Consider the following 20,850-nt stretch of genomic DNA (forward strand, 5'->3'; position numbering starts at 1 on the left):
GATTTCAACTAAACTTCTTCTTCTTAGTATTCTTTCAGGATTGTCTAAAATTTCAGGTGGGTCTGGATCAGGATTGGCTCGGGTATGAATTCTTTTTGGAGCCAAATCTTTAAAAATGAAAAACAACCTCTAATCCTTTATTTCCAATATTTTGATCATTAGACTTCTTGAAATAAATATGTATAAACTAGGGAAATAATATTATGAAAATGAAATGAAGGATTATTTTTAAGTCCCCAGTATGGTCACCAGAATGTTAGCACTCTGTAATTTTCTGAGGTTGTATAAGAAAATCATGAAGGTAACAAAAAACCAACTTTGCACCCTACCATCTTCTGAGAGGGCTCTCTCTATAAGATTTAACTTTGTTGTATTGAATATTAGGCTAGTTATGAAGTTTAAGGTTTGATTTGCATTTGAAAGGTTGGTTGATTATTAGATTACCACTGGGATATGGATTTTGTTACATAAAGTACAGATCAACTATAGTGTCCACAGATAGATATCACAAGGTAGGGTAGCCAAATAGAATGGATTCTTTAAAGTTTGTGAAATGGGGGAGGAAGAACATATTAAGATTCATTTTAGATATAGAGCATTGTTATGTGAATTCTATATTTAAATATCAAAAGTTGAAATTATTCGTAGTCGGGTGCAGAGTGTAAATTTAAAAAAATTATGCCCTTTACTTATCTATTGAATAATTCAAATTAGGAAATAAATATGTGCTATAAACAAAGAAATATAAACACATAAGACGATAGAGGCACTTCACCAACAACTTGACACAAGAATCCTATGAAAGAGCTTTATGTATTACTGTAAATACGTTGATGGTTCAAAAATATACAATAGTGTTATTTTATTCAAAAACCAACCCTTGATACTTTTGAAGATGAAGTATTTATAATTAATTTACAAAAATATTGTATCAAAATGACTAGGATGTATCTAAAAATAATCAAACTGAATCGATCTGACTATTACAAAGATATCAGGGAAATTCGATCTGTCTGAAGTGGTGGCACTGAATTGGTGGAACAACTGGCTATCTGGCCTTTGAATTCTGCATGTGATGTTGACACCAAGCTGGGCAGCTAAATCTACTTTTTACTCCAGTAATTCACATAGCTTATCCCAGTGTTGTTCACTCAGCATATTCATCTTCAGTAACTTTCCATACACTTCGTCAACTTCAGTATATTTAGCAAATTTCATCTTGGTGATGAATAGACTTATAATTGCATATTGAATGCCCAAGTCATATGCCAATGCTCCCAAGAACGATTTACCTTTCATACTGAATATTCCTGTTAGAACCTTCGAAGTGTCTCTTGCCTTGGTCAATATTTTCTCACTGTAATCATACCACGTGTTGAGCTTATCATTAATAACTAATAAATTTGGAAGTCCTTTCTTGTAGAGGGGTTCCAGCTTGGTGAAGAATTTCTATAAACTAGTGTCCATAACCTGAAATTTTTCTTCAAGATGTCTCATTAGATATCTCTTACTCAACACCTTCCTAACTTCCAATATTGTTTATATTCTATCTTCAATCTCCAACTCTTCTAATTCCTGTCTGTTTTTGGAGTTAAGGAATTTGACGAGCTTAGTGGCCTCACTGGGCTTATCTCCCAACTACTTTCTGACTTGTTCGATGGCTTCATTGGACCATTCAATCAGCTCCTGTTGCTCAAAAATAATTTGTATTGAAGGCCAAATGTCTATCATGTCTTCATTGATTCGTTTCTAGATATTCTCTTTTACATGTGCCAATGTATTACCCATGGCATAGTCTACTTCCATTTTCTACTATCTCTGGGAAAATGTTTAGAATTTTTGTGTTTCCGTCAGGAGAGCATTCTCAAATATTGTTTTCAGTTCCTGTAGGACTTTCACCTCTTGTCTTAGTTTCTTTATCTCTTCTCCCTGTATAGACATGTTTTCCATGGATTCAGCCAACTTAACTGAATCATCTGCAACTGATGTGGGAAGTACGGTTGAAGAGGACATTCCTGCTATTGTGGTTGTTGTAGGGATACTTGTTTGAAGTATAGATGCAATGGGAACTGCACCAAGAGGAACCACTACTAGTTGTGAACTATGTTCCTTTTCTTTCATCAACCTGTCCATCTCTTCTTCCATTTCTTTTATCTATGCACTTTGTTCCACGAGAAGCTTCAACATCTCTTCTTTTTGTAGTTTTGTCTCTCCAAACTCCTTGGCCTGGGGATCTTTTATTGCAGGTAGCTTCAGTTTCTTCTTTAAGGCTACTATGTTGGCATTTTTCTTCTTGATTATCTCCTCCATGGATTTTGAATTATCGGGATCAAATCCTACTTTGATCACCATTTCCTCCAAGTATTTGAATTTGTTGTCTTTAGCAAGAGAGGACACTTTCTCCAGTTTAAGTTGAGATTGCACATTGTTTAAGAGAGTTGTAGTTTAGAAGCAGTGATAACAGTCTGTGTGAAGGTAGAGTAGACCATTTCTCTAGTCTGCATGTGCATATCTATTTGATCCAAAGGATGAACATCATTTGCCTCAAACTCAAAGGTAGTTTGTTTGAAATATGTTGCTGACTTTGGCTATGGGACCTGGGCCTGCAAGAATTCCATATGCATTCTCCCCTTCTCTATGTCATATGCGGAAATAAGCCTGTGCTAGATGGAGGAAGACTGCTTCTTGAATTGAGCAGAGATATTGTCATGAATGGCTTCATTCCTTTATTTAATCTCTTTATATCTCTAGAAAGTATCCGGTTTCCTTTTTTCTGTAGATGGCTCTGGTGTGTGAGGTATTGTAGCTGGAATATATTTAGTAGCTGAGGATGATGGAGACTCTGTGGTACCGCTATCCAACTTAAAACTTTGAAATCTTGAGAGTACAATAGTACACTGTGTTTCCTCCAATGGTGGGAAGTATATTTTAGATCATGTTTTAATCTTCTTTGTATATATATTGAACTCTTTGGCTGAGACTTCTATAACTAAGGGAGACTCATCCTCTCTCGATCTCTTAACTGTCTTTTCTCTGGGTATCGAAGTCTCTGAAGTTGTTCTAGAAAGTACATGCTCTTTGGCCTCTTGCAATGTGTTTTCTACCCAAGTGTGTTGGTTCATGTACTTCTCTATTTCTGGTCTTTGGGTATGCACATAGGGAGTTGCTTTTTGTTCCACTCTTAACTTAGAAATTACCCCAAAGGGGTCATAGGAGCAAGGGAAACTAAGAGGGAAATTCATTTGTTTCTGCAGGAGGTCTGCTTCCTCTCCTACTTCTCTACTGTTGCAAATGAAAGGTCCTATCTGTGTTTTGATCCGGAATTGAGACTTCTTCTTGGCTGCCCCAAAATGGATGTTGTCTGAGTGAATTATTTGCTTGATGTACTCCAAGGAAAATATTCTCATTGGAAGGTACTTGGAAATTCATTTGTTTCAGCAGGAGGTCTACTTCCTCTCCTTCTTCTCTACTGTTGCAGATGAAAGGTCCTATCTGTGTTTTGATCCGGAACTGAGACTTCTTCTTGGCTGCCACGAAATGGATGTTGTCTAAGTGAATTATTTGCCTGATGTACTCTGTTAGGCCCCTATATTACTAGTGTAACCCCTTATTGTTATTAGTATAACCCACTTATTATATTGATGTACCCATGTAGTGCCCATATTGTTACTATTGTGCCCCATAGAAGCCCACTATGGTTATTATTGTGCCCTTATATTATTATTGTTATGTCGGCTCTGATTATGTTATGATCCCTTAGACTCCTATATATAGAAAGGAGGTCTTTTCATTTGTAACATCAAAGAATTGTTCATTTATGTAATGTAAAGGAGGTTGCCCCCTCGAAGAGGCTGAATTCTAAGGCGTTTATCTATCTTTTCTATCTTTTCTTGAGCTGGTTTCATAACATTTGGTATCAGAGCTTTGGATTCTAGGGTTTCGCTGCTCCAAACAGGTCATCGTGGCATTTTCGCTATAACTTTTTTTTTCTGTGACGTTTCAGAAGTCACAAAAAAAACCCATTTGAGAAGAAATCGCGCTGAACCTTGGGTCCAAATTTCAGAGCTTTTAGCGCGATATTTGCGGAGATATGATCTGAGGAAGTTGGTCTTTTTGCAGACTCCTGAATTACATTCAAAACAGGTGACCTGGGGAAAATCATCATAACTTTCTCTCTGGGGATCGGATTGAAATTTCGTAAGAAGGTACAGAAAGAGGATGGACTGTAGTTTCTTGTATGTGTGTTTCAAATTCAAAGGTTGAAACAGTGACTCGTGGTACGTCGTACAAGTTCGGTCTACTGAACTATTCTAAAAGCAAGTCACTGTGGGAGATTTCTCATTACTCTTTTTTGGAGAATCCAATTTGGATCAGACTAGTGGCATTGGAAAAAGGACATAGAGGACTACTATAGGTAGCAATTTCAGAACTTAAAGATCCGAAAGTACAGAGTTATAGTCATTTCAAGGTCGAGCTCCTAAAATCAAGAAAAAGCAAGATGAGGAAGTTTGATGGCAAGGATCCGGTAAATTGGATACTTCAGATGGAGCAATATTTTGATCTACATGGTGTACAACTGTTACAAAAGGTATGTATTGCCTCTTCATATTTAGAACCAGATCAATTTTTATGGTACAAAGGGCTTTGTTCTCGTAAAAAACTTGTTACATGGTCAATTTTCACGGAGGAAATGATAGCACATTATGAGGATACAAAGAGCAACACCTTCTTTAGAGAAACACCACAATAATTGGAAAGAGTAAAAGGGCTTCGTGACATAGTGGAAAGCAAAATTATGGAAACCAGGAAGCATACCCCTCAGAACTATAAAGATGGAAGTGTTGTTTCTCCTAGCCTTCCACAACCTACAAGGGTTACACCACAACAATTGGAAGAAAAAAGAGAAAAAGGGCTTTGTTACAATTGTGATAGCAAATGCACTAAAGGTCATAAGTGTGCTGAGAAGAAGTTATTTTACATAGAATATGAAGAGGGGGAAGAAAATGATCAAGAAACATCAAAAGAAGAAGATATACACAAGGACCCCACTCCAGAGAAAGGAGAAATGAATCAGACCATATCTTGTAAAGCATTGGCAAGAATTACCACTCCTCAAACTATCACGATAGAAGGACATATCAAGAAGAAAAATGTTCAAGAAGTGAAAGATCACATCAAGCATCAAGAAATGAATCCGACCATATCTTGTAAAGGATTGGAAGAAATTACCACTCCTCAAACTCTAAAGATAGAAGGACATATAAAGAAGAAAAAGGTTCAAGCAGTGAAAGATCACATCGAGCATCAACAACAAGTTCTCCAACTTTTAAAGGATAACGCCACTTCGATGCAAAATCAAACGAAACAACAGGTAGATAAACATTGTAGTGAAAAATGTTTTGATGTAGGTGATTGGGTATTTTTACTACTACATCTCAAGCAAGCTATTTATGAGAAGGAAATGTTGGCAATACTACATGAACTTAAAAAATGGCGACCTTACCGAATGGGAAGACTCTTCAAGGATGAGGATGTGGAAGCATTATTTTGTGCTATTTATATTATCCAACCAGATTGGATAAACGAAGCAAGGGATGAATGGAAGAAGGACGAAGAAGTATGGCCACTTATTCAAAAGTTGCAAAAGATCCCAATTCAAACAATATTGCCAGAAATTGAAGATGAAGGAAAAATCATTTTGGAACCTGGAGCAATCACAGAAACAAGAACCCGACAGCTACGAAATCGATCAATTTCAGAGTATCTCATCAAGTGGAAGAACTTACCTGTTGAAGATTCCTCATGGGAGGACAAGAATTTTATACAGAAGCATCAAGAACTACTCAAGCGTTGAGGACAACGCTTTTTGAAGGAGAGGGGCATGTTAGGCCCCTATACTACTAGTGTAACCCCTTATTGTTATTAGTATAACCCACTTATTATATTGATGTACCCATGTAGTGCCCATATTGTTACTATTGTTCCCCATAGAAGCCCACTATGGTTATTATTGTGCCCTTATATTATTATTTTTATGTCGGCTCTGATTATGTTATGATCCCTTAGACTCCTATATATAGAAAGGAGGTCTTTTCATTTGTAACATCAAAGAATTGTTCATTTATGTAATATAAAGGAGGTTGCCCCCTCGAAGAGGCTGAATTCTAAGGTGTTGACCTATCTTTTCTATCTTTTCTTGAGCTGGTTTCATAACATACTCCAAGGAAAATATTCTCATTGGAAGGTACTTGGGCAGCTTATATGGTGGCATCTATGAACCATAAACTCTGATTTCTATGAATGACTAGTAAAGGTACCAGTCTCCTGTTTTCACCTGTTCACTGAGCTATAAAACTTTCTGAATATCTTCATTGATCCTTGGAATCTATTGGCCACTCAGCAAACAAGTTGTTGGATACACAAATTGATCAATGAAGTTTGTAGAGTTGAATTCATGTGATTGTATTCTAATTAAGGAGGTCCAAGAGACAATAGATTGTGGCTCTCATTGTTGATCAATCTTCTACACTACAAAGGGAAACCTATCTATCTGAAAGAAAATGAACACATACATAAGAATAGAAGAATATTGGAACATTCCTTCAGTTAAGAACTGAAGGAATTGTTCATGAATTACATTTGCTAAGAAGTGACCATAGTCAAAGGAGACTAATAGTCATTTTTTTGTAGAAAGGGTGGATAGAAACACTAAAATAGGCTCATCTACCCATTCATCTGAATAGTAACCAAGGATGGATGGCAAGACAAAGATAATCTATATGGTCCTTTGAGGGAACATAGAAGAGGGATAAGGGGGACTTTTCTTATGGATTTGAGAGTCTTTTGGGAGGAAAACTTCAAAAATCCTAGCTTTTTCGGGGAATGTGAGCTTCTGATAGATTTCTCCGAGAGATTCAAGGAAATAAGGGGTGAGGGAATCACTGTAGGGGACCTACAACATTTGGTTTATGCTCTCAGATGTAATGGTGAAAAGGATTTCACCACTGGGGGAAATAATAGCCTTCTTACTTGAAAGGTAAGAGGCATGACATTTTAAGAAGAATTCGGAAAAGTAATAAGATTGGGGGAAAAAGAACAGGGAAAGTCTAGACTGCCAAAGGTTGATTTCATCAGATTGGTCGAGGTAGTTATCACGAAACCAACAACGTAATTCAAAGAGGTCAAATTCACACTGTGTCTCGGCTATCTTATAGTCTCTGTCAGCAAGTGGGATGTGATCTAAGTCCACAGGGGTGTAAGCATGGGATTCACTGCAGTGGGAACTTTGGGGACCATTGTGGTAGCAGGATGAATGGGGGAGATCTTGAAAGAAGAAATCTATAGAAGGCTTCAAGAATTGTCAGGAAATTTGGGGTGCTAGTACCTCTGTAAATTGACCAGAGACGAGAAATGGATGCTAATGGCTACTAGGAGATCAACGCGAAACAAAAGGCGGGAGTGATGTTCATTAGGCAAATAGAAAAGGATGTAATCGCAGGTGAAAATTTAGTTTTAATAGGCCACAGACCGAGCGTAACCATTGGATCAACAATCATAGGTTGCATTAACTTCGTTAATGGAGCAGATAAATGAGAAGAACAATAATGGGTGGGTGTAAGGGTCACTGATGTGGAAGATCAGGATAGGTGGGTGAAGGGCGCAGAACCTTGGCGAGAGTGATGGAAGGAGGGACATGTGGCATCATTAGACTCGAGGTTAAGGAGGGACGTGGAGGTGATGGTTGGCGGTAAGGCAGGTTGTGGCTGGAGGCGAAAACCAGTTTCGGAGGGGGGGTAGGCGGTATGTGGCATCAGTGTCGGGGGGGGTCCAAAACCACCAGGAGGGGACACGTAGGGGGTAGAAAACAGCTTTTCGGGCCCCCCTGCCATTAAAGAGAATCGCTACGAGGGGGTCCGAAAACACTTATGGGCCGTTAGATCGGAGTGGGAGGATGATTAGGGAAAATGAACTGTGTGGGAGTTAACGCTGGTCAGTCCCACTGAATATTTCGAGCATATGATTTTACACCAAAGTCCAAATTTTGGACAAATGAACCACTTAGCCAATTACATTAAAAATTCACTTTTCCCTATGCTAATGCAATTTTTAATGGAATAGGGGTGTATTTAAACGTGAAAACCCTCGCTATTTTTTCATTCTTAGAAGACTAAGAATATTTATTTCAAACCACTAAACTAATCTAATCAACTGCATTAATCCATATTAAACTATTGGATTAACTTATTCACCTATTCTACCTATCTAATCTTAGCCAAGATTACACTGTTTGGCTAAGTTATTTACTCTAATCTAATTAACATAAATTGAAACTTGCTTGAACATGATTAAACTGTATGTTTCAAGCAGAAAGGTATTGTGGCATTTAGACAAGTTGTGCACAATTTCATGAATTTATTCTTTACAACACCAAGAGACTAGTAGTGGTACTTAAACTAGCATCACTTTCACATTTATTCATTTTTTTGTGGGGTTCTTTTATCATTTCTTTCCTTTTTCCTTTTTCTATTTTTTGTATTTATACCCTCTTTTCATTTTTCATTTTCATTTTTCTATCTTTGTTTTTGGAAACCATTTGTAGTAAGCAATATTATTTACATTTGAAATTATGAAAACAATTACTCAATTATCATTTGATCCTATAAATTATAGGACCCTAACATTAGCCATCAAGCTGCCCCATATAACATATTTTTTACATTTCGAGGGAGATCCCACATCAACCTACTCTTCCATACTTTGTTGCTAAAGATATTTCCCTAATATTATATCTCTCCATAAGCCCTAAGCATTAAAATGCCTCCAAAAATTACAACAGAGGAGGGAAAGATTAAACTACTTTGTATCCCTTAATCCTTAGCCACCTGAATCTTGAGGGCAAGAAATCATTCTAAGCTTGATGAGGTGATATTTTTTCCCTAGGGCAGATCCCACCCACAAGAACTTGGCAATGATAGTATTGATTTTGTGAATGATCGTTGATGGGAGAAGAAATAAGTGCATCCAATACACATAAATTCCTTGAAGCACTGATTTTATCAAGATCACCCTACCTGCGAGGGTCAGCCATTGATGTTCCCAAATAGAAATATTTTTATGGATTTTTTTTATCAGCCATTCCCAGTCCAGCAATCTGCAATAGCGATATTTGAGAAAGCATCCCAAGTATTTAAAGCCCGAAGACAAAGGGATCGACTTAATCCCAAATAGAGCTTCTATTTGTTGGCCAGTCGATACATCCATCTCATTCGATATCAACTCAGATTTTTCCTTATTGATAATGAGCCCCAAGGCTCTACCAAATTTAGAAAGAATCTGATATATAAATTCCCATTCTGAAAATTTGGCTGCACCAAAACAAAGGACATCGTCTACGAAGAAAAGATGCGTTGAGGTGGTTGTGGAAGAGACCCTACAACCAGTAATGTCCCTAGTTGATTTTTCTATCCTCAAGCTTCTAACGAGTGAATCCATGACTAAAATAAAAAGGAGCGGGGAGAGAGAACATCCTTGCCTGAGGCCCCTAGAAATTTTGAAGAAATAATAGGGGTACGCATTAACTAGGACTATCGTAGATGCTGAAGTCACACATGCCATTATCCATCTAACCTAACGATGTGGAAAGCCAATCTTGTGAAGGATCAGACAAAGAAAATCCCAGTTTACCCAATCATATGCCCTCAATATATTTATTTTCATGAGGCAGGTTTTTTGTTTGTTTGATTTGATCGAATGTATGCTTTCTAATGAAATTGCAACTACATCTCGTATTCTCCTGTCAAGAAGAAATCCAAATTGCTCCGGGAATATATGACGAGCAAGAATCTTTTTAACTTTGTTAGCTACAATTTTAGAAATCAATTTATAAACAGAGTTACAAAGGGAAATGGGTCTAAAGTCAGAGAAACAAGTAGATTTTGATTTCTTAGGAATCAATGCAAGGAAAGTTGCATTGATGGCTCCTGATATGTGACCAAATACCCGATATTCTTCAACCACCTACAACAATTCATCTCCCATGAGGTCAAAATAGGATAAGTAGAGCTCAACTGACCAACCATCGGGGCCTGTATTTTTGTCTTTGGCCATATCTTTGAGCGTATGGAGGAGCTCCTTTTCAAAAACCAGACAATCCATGTGCCTAATGTCATCCTCATTAACAAAAATGGGAAAGAGGCTTACCAAATCTACTTTATCTGTAAAGTTATCCTCCTCCTATTCGGTGAAATGGCTACTGAAAACCCTATGTGCTTCTTCCATAATAACCTTGAGATAATGCATCAATCTACCCTCAGAGTTCCTAATATTCCAAATAGTATTAGGAGAGCTTCTCTTTGGCAACTCTGTGGAAGAATTTAGAATTTGTATCCCCTCCTTTGATCCAAGCAACCCTGCTCTTAAGATGCCACTCCTCCTCCTGGGCCAAAAGAATTTTATTCTTCCTTTGAACTAGATCCTTAACTAGATTTAAATGGGATTCAAAAAAAACAAAACAAAAAAACAAAAACAAACAAACAACAACAAAACAAAGCAAAAAAACAACAACAACAACCAAAAACAAAAACAAAAACAAAAACAAACAAACAAACAAACAAACAAACAAACAAAAAAACGAAAACAAAAAAACAAAAAACAAAAACAAAAACAAAAAACAAAACAAAACAAAAGCAAAAAAAAAAAAACAACAACAACAACAACAACAACAACAAAAACAAAAAACAAAAAACAAAAAACAAAAAACAAAAAAAAAAAAACAAAACAAAAACAAAACAAAACAAAACAAAAAAAAACAAAAACAAAAACAAAAAAAACAACAACAACAACAATGAGTGATGGGTCCATACAAGCGGCGATATCAACCTCAATTTACCTAAGTTCCAACGTTTTCTCCTCCTTACACTTGTGGATCTAGGCCTTGACAATGCCTTTGAGTCTCTTCAGTTTATAGCTAAAGGTATCCATTTTTGAATTGAAGGCATGACAAAGAGGTTGAGACCATGACTAAACAACCAATTCCTTGAAATTTGGCTCATCATTTCAATGGTGGTTAAATTTAAAAGGAAGTTCTCCCTGCTTCTCAGCACCCTTCCATTGGATCATAATTGCATGGTGATCAAAGGTTTCAGAAAAGAAAAAAAGATTAGGCCTCCATATTGACTAGCCCCATTGTCAAGGAAGAATGCACTAGGAACCGGTCAAGCCTTTTGGCTATACCATTATCTCCAGATCACCTTTCCCCCAAGACGGGTGCGGGGGTTGTGGAACAATGTCCAAGTGCAGTTTCTAATAAAATAGGTCCTTCAAATATCCAACCCAGGGATCCACCCTAGATTTCTTCCCCCAGAATTCATGGTCCTCAAGAGTAAGGTTAAAATCCCCAGCTACTATAAGATATTGCAGGTCTAAGATATCACTCCCATCAATTCTATCCCATAATTCTTTTAAGTTAATGTAAGGCCCATAAATATTCAGAATTCGAATTCTTTGACTCGTTCCTTGGCAATATCCTGATAAAATCATGCCAATCTCTATCTTATATGCTTTGAAAGCAGGCCAACAGAGGATTCTTATTTTAACACTATATTGTCCCCATATTATTTGTTGGACAAGTTAAGAATATCCAAACTACAAACAACAGTGAAACTTCTAAACTTTCCAGAGTATAAGTTGAGCAAAATAATCAAAAATTAACTTATTTTATTAAAGCAATATATTTAAAGGAAAGAGTGGAAATAAGGTGAGTTAATATATAGATGAAGGGTACAATATGCCTTGAATGGTAGAAAGAACAAGAGACCTGTAGGTTAGCATGGGATGGATGCACGAGTACAATGCAAACCGATGACCAGTTTTTTCTCCTACAGTATCTGAATTTTGTGGTGAGAGCTTGGAAAGCACAGCATTGCAACTAGTTAAAGATCCCTCCACATCATCTCTTGTGGTATGCATAATTTCCCCACATATAGTTTTTGTAGTCATAAAACAACACTTTGTCTATTGTTTTAGTACGTTTCCTACAATACTTTCTACAACAATATTCTTTAGAGTGGATACACATAATTCAAATTCTTTGGGCATTTGAATTTCCTCTTGGTTCAAGATTTGTCAAATTTCAAAGGACGAATGAAAGATTGTGCCAGCGTCACTAGCAGTATCCTCTTGCTTGCATTATTTGAAAACAAGCCCACATAGTAGGTTCCTTTCTTCTAGATATTAAGAACACTATGACACGCAAGGGGTTCCTTCATTTGAACAATAATGGATCACCTTTAACGAGAAAATACCAAGGTATTGGTGTTGTTAGTATTTCATTTGTTTCATTGTTATATTTAGGAAATGATTTTCTGAACTTTTAGGTAAGCTAATAGTTAAAGAAGGCTTCCTGTTCATTTTTGTTTTATGAGATCCTACCTATCTATGGAGTTTTAAATATGCGGTTTAGAAATTGGTGTTCAGATGGTTTTAGCTCAAGCGAAATAAAGAAGGTAAGTGAAATGGCCTGATATTTTCTTGTGAATTGAGTAATTTGTTCCTTTTCATTATGGACTATGGATTATGTTAGCAAACATTCTCATTCCTTTGTTGCTCTGTAGAAATGAAGTCTGTAGTGATCATGGAGGTGCCTTCCCTCCTTCCTATAATATATGTTTCTGGATAAATGTGGTTCAGTATGATGTGTCTGTTTGATTATTGGAAATGTGTTATGCACTGACATAAAAAATTGTCCAGTTCTTGGTGCTACACCTACAGGTATGCCCTAGTATTTGGCTCCCTACCCTCTTATGGTGTGTCCCACTTTTCCTCCACATCCACCAAGAACCATGGTTGTGATGCCCCCTCCCCCAGTTCTGAAGTTTCCTACAGCCACAAGTCCAGATCTTGCTTCAAAAAGTGCCATGGCACTTATACCTCCCACTGAAAAACCACAAACAACAGTGCACATTTGCATGCCTATTGAAATACAGTTATCGCCATGGACTTGCAGTTCCCATTAGAGAATTGCACCTTTGTTTTGAATTAGAGGGGAGGTCAATTTATTTTCAATTTATCTACATTTATTTGGAAAAGTTGGTTATGATAGTTTTCTAGATAGTGGAAGGATGAAGCATGTCTTATGGAGATTGGTTACATATATGTTGTGTCAGTATACTAGGAATTGGTATTGCAGTAATGAGCATACGGTACATAACTAATGTCATTGATGTTAACTGGATTAGGAAATTCTATATTGACATTATTCAGATGCATATTCAGATTTGGATTTGACACACAATAAACTAAGTTAAAAGTGGCCACAAGATGGAAGATACCAATTGTTACATTGTCAATGATAAGTAGTGTCATATCTAATGATACACATGGATGTGTCCCCACACTGAGGGGATGTGTTTTATGCAAAAAATCCATATTGAAAATGTTGGGGATACCTTGGGTGCATTCTAGAAGTACTGTGTATGATGGATAGATCAGGGAAGTGTCGGGTGTGGAGCATGATTATTTAAAGGTCTTTGTTTCAAATGGATGTATACCCCAGGAAGTTTGTACACCCCTCCACGCGGGACGGTGCGAGGGGGACTTGTCCCCCCCGTGGGGGTTCAGGGGGGCGATCCCCCCTTGGCTGGGGGGTCTGGGGGCCAACGGTCCAGCGGCAGGGGTTTCGGGGCAGCGCCCCCAAAGCTAAAAATAGATGTAAAATTGCCTTGTAAAAGTATAGTAATTTCTAATCAATCTAGGCCGTTCATTAGGTGGATGATCTGACAGTAGAACTTATGTTTAGTTTATGGTTTTTTTCCCTAGAAGGCAACCCCTCTCTTTGAATGAGGGCATTGTATTAAGGCTATATTATAGATGTGTATTCTCCAAGAAAGAAACAAAGAGGTGAGATTGTGAGAGAAAACAAAGGATATTACAGCAAATCTGTTGTAGGTTGTGTCTCTTCATTTTGCTAGATAATAGAAAGGAAGGACTGGCTATTCGAGGTGGACATAGCCCAAACTAGGTGAACCACGTATATCTGTGTCTCTCTGGTTTTATGTGTTTGTGTTTTTCCACATATTATATGTCTGTCATTTCTCTGTCATATATAATATTTTTCTAACAGGAAGCAGTTGGGCGTGTTCTCATTCTAGTTATTGATGCCCCCTACAAATGGGGATGTCCTATAGCTCCTTATCAGTTGGGTAGTCCTGGACATTGTTGTTGTTGGGGCTTGGGGATTTCTTGGAATTGAATGAAAAGGAAAAAAGCATGGACTTCGAAAGGAAATTATGGCAAGGGATTTTATTTCCTTCGTTATAGTAGCATGAACTTTGCAAGGAATCTCATGCCATATTTGCCATTTATTCCATGAAACCTCTCATAATTTTTTTTGGTAATGATTCCAAACATGTTTATACTCAGTTGAAAATTATTGTCACTCCTTATGTCTTCCTAAACTATTTTTTATTATTGTTGGTTGTGTGAAGGATTTCACCAATAGTAAAAAAAATAGTAGAGCAGTCCATATCACATTCCTCAAATGGCTTGGTTTAAAAGACAAAATAAAATGGCTTAACAACAAATTATAAGTGATGTGTTCTACTAAAAGCAAAAGGACATAGGAATCTTATATCATTTTGTTTCTTCTGAAGGGAGAAGTAAGACTTGTTCACATTATGCCAGAAAACTTTCATCCATTTCCAGCATGTACGATTGAAGAAGGCCTCTTCAAACATATTATGTGTTTTGTTGATGCATCACCTTTGAAACAAACAACCATGGACTTATTCTCTTTTGGACCTTGACCTATCCATTCCCACATATTTTCTTTATTAGTATTGGGAATTAAGGAGACATGAAAACCCAGATTGATGATATATTACTTGAATTGACATTTTCTCCCCAACTTAATAAATCTTCATGCTCCTAAGATTGATAGCAGCTTTAGATAGATGGATTATGTAGATTTATTACCCTTTTTATTGTTTTCTACCCAAACCTAACTTATCCCCATATAACCACCTTATGTCCCATTTTTTACCACTAGAGTATAATTGTAACCCTTGTTTATAATAAATATTTTCAACTTTGAAGGTTTTTGACTAGGTTCAAAGATATCTTGAAATCTTAGCTCAGGTCAATCCAAGGATCCATACCCACTCCAACAAGTACCACCCCCAATATTGTAGGTAAGACAATCCCCTACAAGGTTGGTTTAGACCATGGCTCTCAAAAAAATGAACCTCCCACATAGGGTTTCTCTAGGCTTCTAATCCAATTTAAATTACTGCTTGGGAAATGTATTTCTATATAATTATATTTTTTATAAACTCCTTCCATAGATCAACCTCCATATAGATTTAGTATCCATTGCAAGTCTCATACGTTTGACCAAAGGGTATCATCCTCCCTAGAACCCTTTCAAAGGAAATTGAATGACAACTTCTTGACCTTGTGGAAGATTTTTTTGGGAATTAAAGTGAGAGCCATCAAATACTATAATGAACTCTAGTACACTCTTGACCAAAATTGGTTTCCACCTAAACAAAGCGATTTTTGGCTTTGTAAGTCATCATCTAATGAATTTTATTTGTCAACCAAAACTAGGCCTCAATGTCATAGTAGTTAGGAATTAGACCAAATCCGAGATATTTGAAAGCAATTTGGAAGTCTAATTATTGATAGTGGATGAAGTTGAATATCATTCTAGTCCTTGATGCCATAATTATTAAGAATTAGATTAAATTCTACTAATTTGAAAGTCTACTTAAATCCTTGAAGTTTCTCTCCTTACATTTGGTAGAAAGTCTCTACTTGTATCTAGGTTCATATGCTTCTTGGATCAATCACATATCTAGGTTGGATATATTTTAATTTCCTAGCATTAGTTGCATCTGGATATGTGGAGGGGGTGGATGCATATAAGGCTAGCACATTTATTCATTGATCTGAGCATCTAGCTAGTCATCACATGTGCACCACTAAAGTGCACCATATTTTGAATTATCTCATATTTTTTGGAATTACCATGGATTTTGTTAGAAAACATTCTCATTCCTTTGTTGCTCTGTAGCAATTAATTCTACAGTGATTATGGAGGTGCCTTACCTCCTGCCTATAATATTTGTTTCTGGATAAGTGTTCTTCAGTATGATGTGTTTACTTGATTATCGGAAATGTGTTTGGTTCTTGGTGTTGCACCTACAGGGATGCCTCGATATTCAGCTCCCTACCCTCTTATGGTTTGTCCCACTTTTCCTCCACATCCACCAGGAACCATGGGTGTGATGACCCTTCCATGACCTCCAATTCTAGGGGTTTGTGCCACAGGTTCAGATCCTGCTTCAAAGAGTGCCATACCACTTATACCTCCCATTGAAAAACCACAATCAACAGTGCACATTTGCATGCCTATTGAACTATAGTTATCGCTATGGGTTTGCAGTGCACATTAATGCATTGCACCTTTATTTTGATTTAGAGGGGGGGTCAATTAATTTTCAATTTATCTTCATTTATTTGGAAAAGTTAGTTATGATACCTTTTAGATAGTGAAGGATGAAGCAGGGCTTATGGAGATTGGTTACATATAGGTTGTGTTAGGATAATAGGAATTGGTATTGTAGCAATGAGCATACAGTACATTACTAATGTAAATGATGTAGATTGGGAAATGTTATATTGACATTATTTAGATGCATATTCCTATTTGGATTTGACACACAATAAACTAAGTTAAAAGTGGCTACAAGATGGTAGATACCAATTGTTACATTGTCAATGATAAGTAGTGTCATATCCAGTGATACACATGGATGTGTCCCCACATAGAGGGGATGTGCTTTATGCATAAATTCCATATTGAAAATGTTGGGGACATCTTGGGTGCATTCTAGAAGTACCGTGTATGCTAGATAGATCAGGGAAGCAGTTGGGTGTGTTCTCATTCCAGTTATTGACACCCCCTGCAAATGGGGATGTCCTGTAGTTCCTTGTCAATTGGGTATTCCTAGACATTGTTGTTGTTAGGGCTTGGGGTTTTGTTAGAAGTGAATGAAAAGGAAAAAAACATGGACTTTGAAAGGAAATTATGGCAAGGGATTTTATTTCCTTAGTTAGACTGGTATGAACTTTGCAAGGAATCTCATGCCAACTTTCCCATTTATTCCATGAAACCTCTCATAGTTTTGTTTGGTAATGATTCTAAACATATTTCTACTCAGTTGACAATTATTTTCACTCCTTATGTCTTCCTAAACTATTTGTTATTATTTTTGGTTGTGTGAAGGATTTCACCAATAGTAAAAAAAACAGTACAACAGTCCATATCACATTCCTCAAATGGCTTGGTTTAAAAGCCAAAATAAAATGGCTTAACAAAAAATTATAAGTGAAGTGTTCTACTAAAATCAAAAGGGAATAGGAAGCTTCTATCATTATGTTTCTTCTCAATAGAGAGGTAAGACTCATTCACATTAAGCCAACATCAATTTCTAGCATGTATGATTGAAGAAGGCCTCTTTAAACCTGTTATGTGTTCTGTTGATGCAACACCTTTAAACCAAACATCCATGGACTTATTCTCTTTTAGACCCTGACCTAGCCATTCCCGCATATTTTCTTTATCAGCATTGGGAATTAAGGAGACATGAAAACCCATATTGATGATATATTGCTTGAATTGACATTTTCTCCCCAACTTAATAAATATTCCTACTGCTAAGCTTGATAACAGGTTTAGATAGATGGATTTTGTACCCTTGTTGTTTTTTTCTACCCAAGCCTAACTCCTCCCCATATAACCACCGTATGTCCCATTTTTTACAGTTGGAGTATCATTGTAACCCTTGTTTATAATAAATATTTTCAACTTTGAAGGTTTTTGACTAGGTCCAAAGATATCTTGAAATCTTGGCTCAGGCCAATCCAAGGATCCATACCCACTCCAACAAGTACCACCCCCAATCAAAGTATAAGCAATTGTGTTTAGGGGGAGTAATTCCCAATCTTTCCTTATCCAAGGAAACAAAAATCATATTTTTCTATTTCAAGCATAAATGAAGAAATACATTTGGATTGTGCTTTGATGCACTTCAAAAAAGGATGTTCTGTATGGAATCATAAACCTGGTCCACATATTTCAAGTGAAAATGTCTTCCTAGTCCTTTATAAATTATACCATATTGTGCTACATGATCAAGTTTTCATGCTACTGAGCATCTACATAGAGCTAACACATTCATAGCTAAGCCTCCACTAGCTACTTGCCTCATCGGGGCATACAAAAAGTGACACACAAAAAGGTTTGTTTGGAAGAATCCAATATCCACTGAGATAAATGTACTTGTGTTCCCCTCTAATGCTTGTTTTGAAAGCTCGTCAGATTGGAGATTCAACTCCCTGTAAACATGAGAGTAGAAATTTTGTTGAAACTTCTTTCCAGGTCCTTAATTCTAGCATATACAGGTGAACGCAACAAATTATGAAGTTCATTTTACCCAGTTAACCAATATATAACAAGTTTAGAATCTCAATAGGTTTGCAACTGGGTGACCCCTCTCACAATAACAGTCCTTATCAATAACAAGAGTGAGTTCATCTCTACCCATTAATGGCTTCTCCCAGTGCAGCCTTAAACCTGACCTTATGTTTTACCAAATTAAATAAGAGACCTCACGCCCTACAAACTCATGGGCTTCCTTGACATGCTCCATAAAGAACCCCCAGTTTATGGATTTTCAATATTTAGTTTAGAAACTATTCTAGAAGGTTTGTACAGTCCAGCTGACCACAACCCTTCATAGGTCTACTTTGTTTGTTGGAAACAAAGTTAGAGATGAACAGGTGATTGAGTATATACAACAGGTATTTTTAGATCTCTTTCTTGCCACAAACAGTTTCAGAGAGTGCCCATTTCCATTCAGGAATCCCTTTCTAATTCTACCTATTCTGATTGTAGTCCTTGGGAACTAATGCTTGCCTCTTGCCTTTAATGAGGAGATCCATTGGAATAACATTTGTTGTTGAACACACACTAATCGAATTAATAGAAAGAGATAGGCCAGACTTGCTTTCTAAAATATTTGTGGTTCTCACAGACCTTAACTATAATGTTGTTGCGACTGAGGTCTGGAATCACAACAGAAGGGTTGCAACTGTGGTGTATGTTACTGATGAACTTATTAGGGCTCCAACTGATGACTTTGAAAGTCTTTCAAAGATCAAGCTTCAACTTTGCAGTGTTCTGAAGGGGGATAATGATAAGCGAGGTGCCAAGACTGTTGTTTCTATGGTTATTATTCATATAGAGAGGCATCTGCATCAAATGATGTTCACCAATCGTGACTATGAGAGATCACATACTAGTAGTGCAGGGTCCAGGAGTGATCAAGCTAGGCCTGTTGTGACTCTGCAGAACTGGGTCAAGAAAGGTTATTCAGTTATTAATGTCAAGTGCAAAGATCGGCCAAAGGTTTTGTTTGACATTGTATGCACTTTAACTGACATGCAATATGTATTTTTTCATGGCACCATTGATGCCGAAGGACCTTATGCTTATCAAGAATAGATTTTAACACACCACTTTGAATATGTTTTTATCAAGTATTTAACTTTTTTATTCATATTTGTCTTTTCGTGTACTGATTGGATTTTATGCCTCTATTTTTTTCAATGTGAAGGAGTATTATATCAGACATATAGATGGTTTCCTAGTGAACTCAGAAGTAGAACGGCAGTCAGTAATCCATTGTTTGGAGGCATCCATAGAAAGAAGGGTCCCTGAGGTATGTCATATTATTCATATAAGAATTTTGAAATAATTTGGATATATTCTAAGATTTTACAGATATATACTCACAGACAGATAGAAAGATTGATAGATAGATAGGTATACACACAAAAATAGACAGGGATATACACAGACTCACAAATATATATACAAATACATAAATTGTGGTTTTTTTAGGTGAGTTCCCTTGAATTGTTTGACAAACTAAGCATATGGTTGGTTGGTGATGAGAAGTGTCTGATCTGATCCAATCTGCAGGGGCTGAGACTTGAATTGTGTAGTGGTGATCATGTTGGTCTTCTCTCTAATGTCACGCAGATATTTTGTGAAAATGGACTTGAATTTGTAAGTGTTTCTTGTGACTAGGTTCTCTTTCTCTTTTTCTAATTGTCTTTTTCACTATGGGCTTGAGGCATTGATTAAATTTGTCAAGATTTGGAAACCATGCCTTAAACATTTTAGATGGAAAATAGGTGCAATATCTGACCTTAATATTTTTTCTTACAAATTGCATTTCCTCATGACATATAGGAATATTTTCTCGAGAAATAATGAATTATCTTAGTTTTGATTATTGTTGTGATTCCTTATAGGCATATTTAAATAAATCAATTTCAATGGTTTCATGTTATGCTTCATCATCTAAGCAAGCTCGGGTACAGGGTAAAATTGTCTACCTTCAATACTCCAACGGTCCAGAAATTGTCAACAACAAGAATGATAGGGATATCGCCAACAATGTTTTGTTGGTCACTATTGAGAGTGTAGAGGTTGGTGATGTTAGTGTTAATGTTTTTCATTTGACAAGTGTTTAAAACTCTACATTGAAAAGATCAATACTTGGAGTAGAAAAGGTATTTTAGCCTCTTTAAGTCAATGTTAATTCTGTTTTTTTGTAGTAAATTTTTTTATTAAATCAACTATGTGAAGAAAGGAGCACTCTTGAAGAGAAGGATTAAGGTAGATTTAATTCTTATATTTACAACATATTATATTTGGAGGAGTGCTCCATCTAGAGGCATCTTGGACTATCTTTGGAAAACATGCATTCTATTCTTATATGT

The 20,850-nt window shown here is 36.6% G+C and overlaps 1 pseudogene; it reads left to right on the forward strand.

The window, feature by feature from the left end:
* LOC149232774 (ACT domain-containing protein ACR4-like) overlaps window positions 1–20,601 on the forward strand; it is a 28,158-nt pseudogene extending 7,557 nt beyond the window's left edge.
* Window positions 20,602–20,850: the final 249 nt, after the last annotated feature.

Source organism: Pinus tabuliformis, chromosome J (assembly GCF_031772625.1).
Source record: "Pinus tabuliformis cultivar Carrire ecotype Pingquan chromosome J, CPIR1, whole genome shotgun sequence".
Classification (NCBI taxonomy): domain Eukaryota; kingdom Viridiplantae; phylum Streptophyta; class Pinopsida; order Pinales; family Pinaceae; genus Pinus; species Pinus tabuliformis.